Source organism: Pteropus medius, unplaced genomic scaffold (genome assembly GCF_902729225.1).
Source record: "Pteropus medius unplaced genomic scaffold, Ma_sr-lr_union100, whole genome shotgun sequence".
Classification (NCBI taxonomy): Eukaryota; Metazoa; Chordata; class Mammalia; order Chiroptera; family Pteropodidae; genus Pteropus; species Pteropus medius.
The window spans coordinates 13,494,926-13,501,231 of NW_024354500.1; the positions used below are offsets into that span (position 1 = coordinate 13,494,926).

Below are 6,306 nucleotides of genomic sequence, written 5' to 3' on the forward strand. Positions count from 1 at the left end.
TTCAGTGATCTGAAAAATGGGTAACATTCACACATAAAAGTGTAAATATAATTTACACAGAAATTCAAATATGCATTTATAAAAATAAAAAGATAACCTAAAATAGTATTTTATGTATAAAATTTTCATATTACAATATTGCTCATAATAAATGAGGTGATATTATGAATTCCATGAATTCCATTTCCCTCTTAAAATTTATGTTTAATAGTTCAGACTAATCTAAGGAGTTTGTTAACTTCTATTGTTTTGAAAGGTGAATTACAGTAAACTGTGTTTAATAAAATCATATTGTAATGGTATATTTAAGTTGTTATATGTGACAAAAGTTAGGGAGGGCCATTTAATAATTATGGGAACAAAAATTCCCCAAATAAATCAAAATTATTAACTGTTGAAGCCTAGAGTGTAACAATCTGCTTTATTTGACAAATATGTTAAATATTGTCTTTAAGCTTTGCAAATTTATTGAGCATAAAAATGGACCATAACTTTCTCCAATTTCTTTAGTTTGCATAACTGGCAGACCAGTAAGTGGTAGGGAATAAGAAGTAAGTGTAACATACTGGGACACAGAGATAGCCTCAACAAATATAAGAGGGTTGAAATCATACCAACTATATTCTCTTATCATAATGCTTTGAAACTAGAGAGCAACTGTAAGAAGAAATCAAAAAGAACCACAAATACATGGAGATTAAACAGCATGCTACTGAAGAATAACTGAGTCTGAGAAGAAATAAAAAGAGAGATCAAGAGATACATAGAAGCAAATGATAATGATAGTACAAAATATCAAAACCTTTGGGACACAGCAAAAGCTGTCATAAGAGGAAAGTTCATATCATTACAGGCCTATTTCCAAAAACAAGAACGAGCCCAAATAAACAACCTAATGCTTCATCTTAAAAAACTAGAAAAGGAAGAATAAATGAAGCCTTAAGTCAACAGAAGGAAAGAAATAATCAAAATTAGAGCAGAAATAAATGAAATTGAAAACAAAAAACAATAGAAAAAATAAATGCAACAAAGAGCTGGTTCTTTGAGAAGGGTAATAAAATTGACAAACCCCTGGCTAGACTCACTAAAGAAAAAAGAGAAAAGACACAAATAAACAAAATCAGGGATGAAAGAGGGGAAATTATGACTGATACCTCAGAAATACAAAGGATTATACAAGAATACTATGAAAAAGTATATAACACCAAATTTAATATCCTAGAAGAAATGGACCAGTACTTGGAAAAATACAATCTTCCCAGACTGATTCAAGAAGAACTGGAAAATCTAAATAGACAGATCAGCAGTACGGAAATTAAAACAATCATCAAAAACCTACCAAAGAGTAAAGGTCCAGGACCAGATGGCTTCACAGTGAATTCTACTAAACAGTCAAAGAAGATTTAATACCTATTATCCTCAAACTCTTCCAAAAAATTGAAGAGGAGGCAATTCATTTTATGAGGCTAATATTACTCTGATACCGAAACCTGGTAACACACAAAAAGAAAACTACAGACCGATATCTCTCATAAACACAGATGCAAAAATCCTAAGTAAGATAGTAGCAAACCAAATACAGCAACATATTAAAAAGATTATAAACCACGATCAAGTTGGCTTCATCCCAGGGGCACAAGGATGTTTCGACATATGCAAATCGATTAATATGATATACCATATAAACAAATTAAAAAATAAGAATCATACGATCATATCAATAGATGCAGAAAAAGCCTCTGACAAGATACAGCATCCATTCATGATGAAAACACTTCACAAATTCAGAAAAGTACCTTAACATAATAAAGGCCATCTATGACAAACCCTCGGCCAACATTATACTTAATGGCGAAAAACTAAAAACCTTCCCTCTAAGATCAGGAACAAGGCAGGGCTGTCCACTATTACCACTCTTATTCAATATAACATCGGCAGTCCTAACAAGTGCAATCAGACAAGAAAAGATAAAAAAGGCATGCAAATAGGAAACCAAGAAGTCGAACTGTCACTATTTGCGGATGACATGATTCTCTATATAGAAAACCCTAAAGACTCCACAAGAACACTACTAGAAACAATAAGCAAATATAGTAAAGTAGCTGGATACAAAATCGATGTTCAAAAATCCATAGCTTTCCTATACTCTAACAACGAAGTGTCAGAAAAAGAAGTGAAAAAAATAATTCCTTTTGCAATTGCAACAAAAAGAATAAAATACCTAGGAATAAATTTAACGAAACATGTGAGGGACCTATATAATGAAAACTACAAGACCCTATTAAAAGAAATCAAAGAAGATACAAAGAAATGGAAAGATATTCCATATTCTTGTATTGGAAGAATCAAGATAGTTAAAATGCTCATATTACCTAAAGCATTATACAGATTTAATGCAATCCCCATCAAAATCTCATTGGCATTTTTTAAAGAATACAACAAAAAATCATCAGATTTGTATGGAAGCACGAAAGACCCCTAATTGCCAAAGCCATCTTGAGAAAAAAGAACGAGGCTGGAGGCATCACTCTGGCTGACTTCCAATTATACTACAAAGCGACAGTAATCAAAACAGCATGGTATTGGCAGGAAAACAGACACACAGACCAAAGGAACAGAATCAAGAGTCCAGAAGTAAGCGCATATTTACATGGGCAAATAATTTTCGACAAAAAAGCCAAAAACATACAGTGGAGTAAGGAAAGCTTCTTCCACAAATGGTGCTAGGAAAACTGGAAAGCCACCTGCAAAAGAATGAAACTACACTGTTGTCTATCACTACACACCAAAATTAACTCAAAATGGATTAAGGACCTGAATATAAGACCTGAAACAATAAAATGCATAGAAGAAAACATAGGAACGAAACTCAAGGACCTTGGACTTAAAGAAGATTTTATGAATTTGACTTCAAAGGCAAGAGAAGTAAAAGCAAAAATAAATGAATGGGACTATATCAAACTAAAAAGCTTCTGCTCACCAAAAGAAACCATCAACAAGGCAAAGAGACAACCATCCAAATGAGAAAATATATTTGCAAGCAACCCCTCTGATAAGAGTCTAATATCCAAAATATACAAAGAACTCATATGATTCAATAACAACAAAAAAACCAAATGATCTAATCAAAAAATGAGAAGAGGACCTGAACAGACACTTCTCCCCAGAGGACATACAAATGGCCAACAAATATATGAAAAGATGCTCAACATCACTAGCTGTTAGGGAAATACAAATCAAAATCACAATGAGATACCATCTCACATGTGTTAGAATGGCTATAATCAACAGGACAAGCAATAACAAATGTTGGAGAGGCTGTGGAGAAATAGGAACCCTCATACACTGCTGGTGGGACTACAAAGTGGTACAGCCACTATGGAAAACAGTATGGAGGTTCCTCAAAAAACTAAGACTTGATCTACCATATGATCCAGCAAGCCCTCTACTGGGTATTTACCCCAAAAACTTGAAAACTCATATCTATAAAGATATTTGCACATCAATATTCATAGCAGCATTATTCACAGTGGCCAGGACATGGAAGCAACCAAAGTACCCTATGATAGATGACTGGCTAAAGAAGCTGTGGTACATATATACAATGGAATATTACTCAACCATAAGAAGAGATAAAATATTGCCATTTGCAACAACGTGGATAGACTTCGAGATAATCGTGCTAAGCAAAATAAGCCAGACAAAAGTTAAAAATCACATGATATCACTTACTTTGGGATATAAACCTAAAAGCAACAAATGAACAGGACAAACAGAGACTCATGGACATGGACTATAGACTAGTGGTTACCAGAAGACTATAGAGTAGTGGTTACTAGTGGGATGGGAGAGGAGGGAGGAGGTAGATGGGGTAAAGGGGGTCAAACATAGGGGGGTAGAGGGAGGGTGAAGTGGGTAAAGGGGATCAAATATATGGATCAAATATATGGTAGGATCAAATATATGGAAGGAAACTGGACTTTGAGTGGTGAACACACAATAGTATATACAGATGTCAAATGATAATGTACACCTGAAAATTACATGATTGTATTAACCAATTTTACTCCCAATAACACCAATAAAGTTAATAAAAAAAAAAAATTTATCTGGAAAAAAAAGGAGTGTAAGTTTGGTTCAGTTGGTTCAGTTGTTTACAGGTAGGTGTGTCTTCATTCCTGTTCATCCCACTTGCAGAAGCGATAACTTGGAATTAGTTCTTGAGAAGCTGTTCAATGGCAACGTGGTGGACATGGAGCTCTGAGGCTAAAGAATCTTTTTCTTGCACTTGGTGCGTTAACTCTTCAAACGCTTCCTCTATTTGCTGTTGCAGCTTTGCCTTCGGTCTCTACCTCACCAAAAGTCATCGACTTTAATTCCTCTCTGCTGTAATGTTGATGCTGGGTCTGGACATTAGCCTCTGGATTAGCAATTGTCTCTATTGTAGCATAAAGTGGCACCTGAATCTTATAACATAGCAAGCCCGAAGTCTGTATTTTCCCTCTGCTACGATATTTGTGTATACCGCCTGAGAGGCCACCTGTGTTTTTATCTATTCACTTTGCAGAATACTTTGGTACTTGAGAGTCAAATTGTAGGAGTAACTTTTTTTTTGGCTTATGCCTGAAATTAGACAGGTGACGCTGAGGATTTTTAGAACATTCAGAATCTGAATCCACATCCTTACTTTGTGCATACTTTACAAATTCATCTTCTTATTCAAAATGGTTTTCCCTTCTCCTTAAGTACTTTTTCAAAGCTTAGATAGAGGACAATCCTGGTTTGCAATCAAATGATATTTTTCAAAGCAGTTTTTATGGCGTCTCAAGGACCTGGTGTGTGCAAGAGATTAGATTTTGGTACTCCCTCAATATTCAGCTCAAAACGAATGTGGCAGAAAAAGAGTGTTTCTTTCTCTGTTTCCAGTTTACAAACACTGCAAATTTGTTATTATTCAAATCAATGTTAAAAACTGCTTCCCTTTGTTCACAGCGCCCCGTCCAGATCTGCATACCATGGCAGTCGTTCTGTGGTGCTCTGGCTCCCACACTATTGTTTGCCACATTGCTTTTCAAAGTAACTGTACCACTTACAATTTCCACAAACATGATAATGTTCTCTTTTTTGTTAGTCTTAAGGTGAAAATAACACCTTGTCATTTATTTTGCATTTTAATAACGTAATTATTATATTTAATAAATCATGTGATTATATTTAATTATACATATTTATATTATAATTATATGATTACATAACTATCTTGTGTACACACACATGAAAAGAATATATATGAAAGGAATTAAACTTACAGACATGTATTATTAAGAAATAAATTATCCATTAATTCCATTACTCTGAGATGGCCACTTTTAAAAGTTTGGTCACACAATTTTCCAAATTTTTTCTAAGTATATGCTAAGAAAAATTATGTATATATTACATAAAAATGAGATAGTAGCTAAAGGATAAGTGAAGTCAAGGGAAGGTTTTTGAGATGAAAGAAATAACTGCACAGTTGGGAAAACAGCTCAGTGTAGAGAGAAAAATGGACAATGGGGAGGGAAATTGATAGAGAGATGTCCTTGAATATGTCTTATTGACGGGATCAAGTATCCAAGTGGAGGACATGTGCAGTTTATCTACAGTTTCAAGAAGGAAAGCAAATTTTCAGGGTACAGAATATATTAGTTGGGAACACAAGATGGTAGAGGTTTATAGAAGCCCTTTTCTTTTTTTTTTTGGAAGTCCTTTTCTGATTGTTTCTGATTTCTCAATGGTTTAGGAAGCAAGATCATTAGTAGAGATCGAAGGAGGGGGAGGAGATTCTGGAATTTTAATGAGAGATGTATAATATTAAAAAGAGTAGGAGAATGAATAGAGTGGGACAATAATGATTTTGGGTCAGCTCTATGAGTTCATTTAAGGTTTGTGGTCATAAACTGAAAGTTAGCATAGTCTGTGTCTTTTTCTCTAGTCATGTTCATTTTGCAGGTGGGGAAGAGGTAGAAAGGTAGAGTAAATTGGTCATGTATCTACTTATCAAGTGTACAAAACAGGAAAAGAATAAGGAAGGTTAAGAGATACCATGAAATGATTATAATAATTGATCATGGATGTTAAGTAAGGAGGAGGAGAGAGGGTGCATTAGCCTTCTCAGGAGGCCATAACAAAATACCACAGACTGGGTGACTTAAACAACAAATTTATTTTCTTACAATTCTGGTGGCTGAAGTCCAAGATGGAGGTGCCAGCAGGGTTGATTTCTGTTGAGTATTTGTTTCCTGACTTATTCTAAACCATTTTAAA

The 6,306-nt window shown here is 34.4% G+C and overlaps 1 pseudogene; it reads right to left on the bottom strand.

Annotated features, from left to right (window-relative positions):
- Positions 1 to 4,146: 4,146 nt before the first annotated feature.
- On the bottom strand, positions 4,147 to 5,108 carry LOC120595034 (protein EURL homolog; annotated as a pseudogene).
- Positions 5,109 to 6,306: the final 1,198 nt, after the last annotated feature.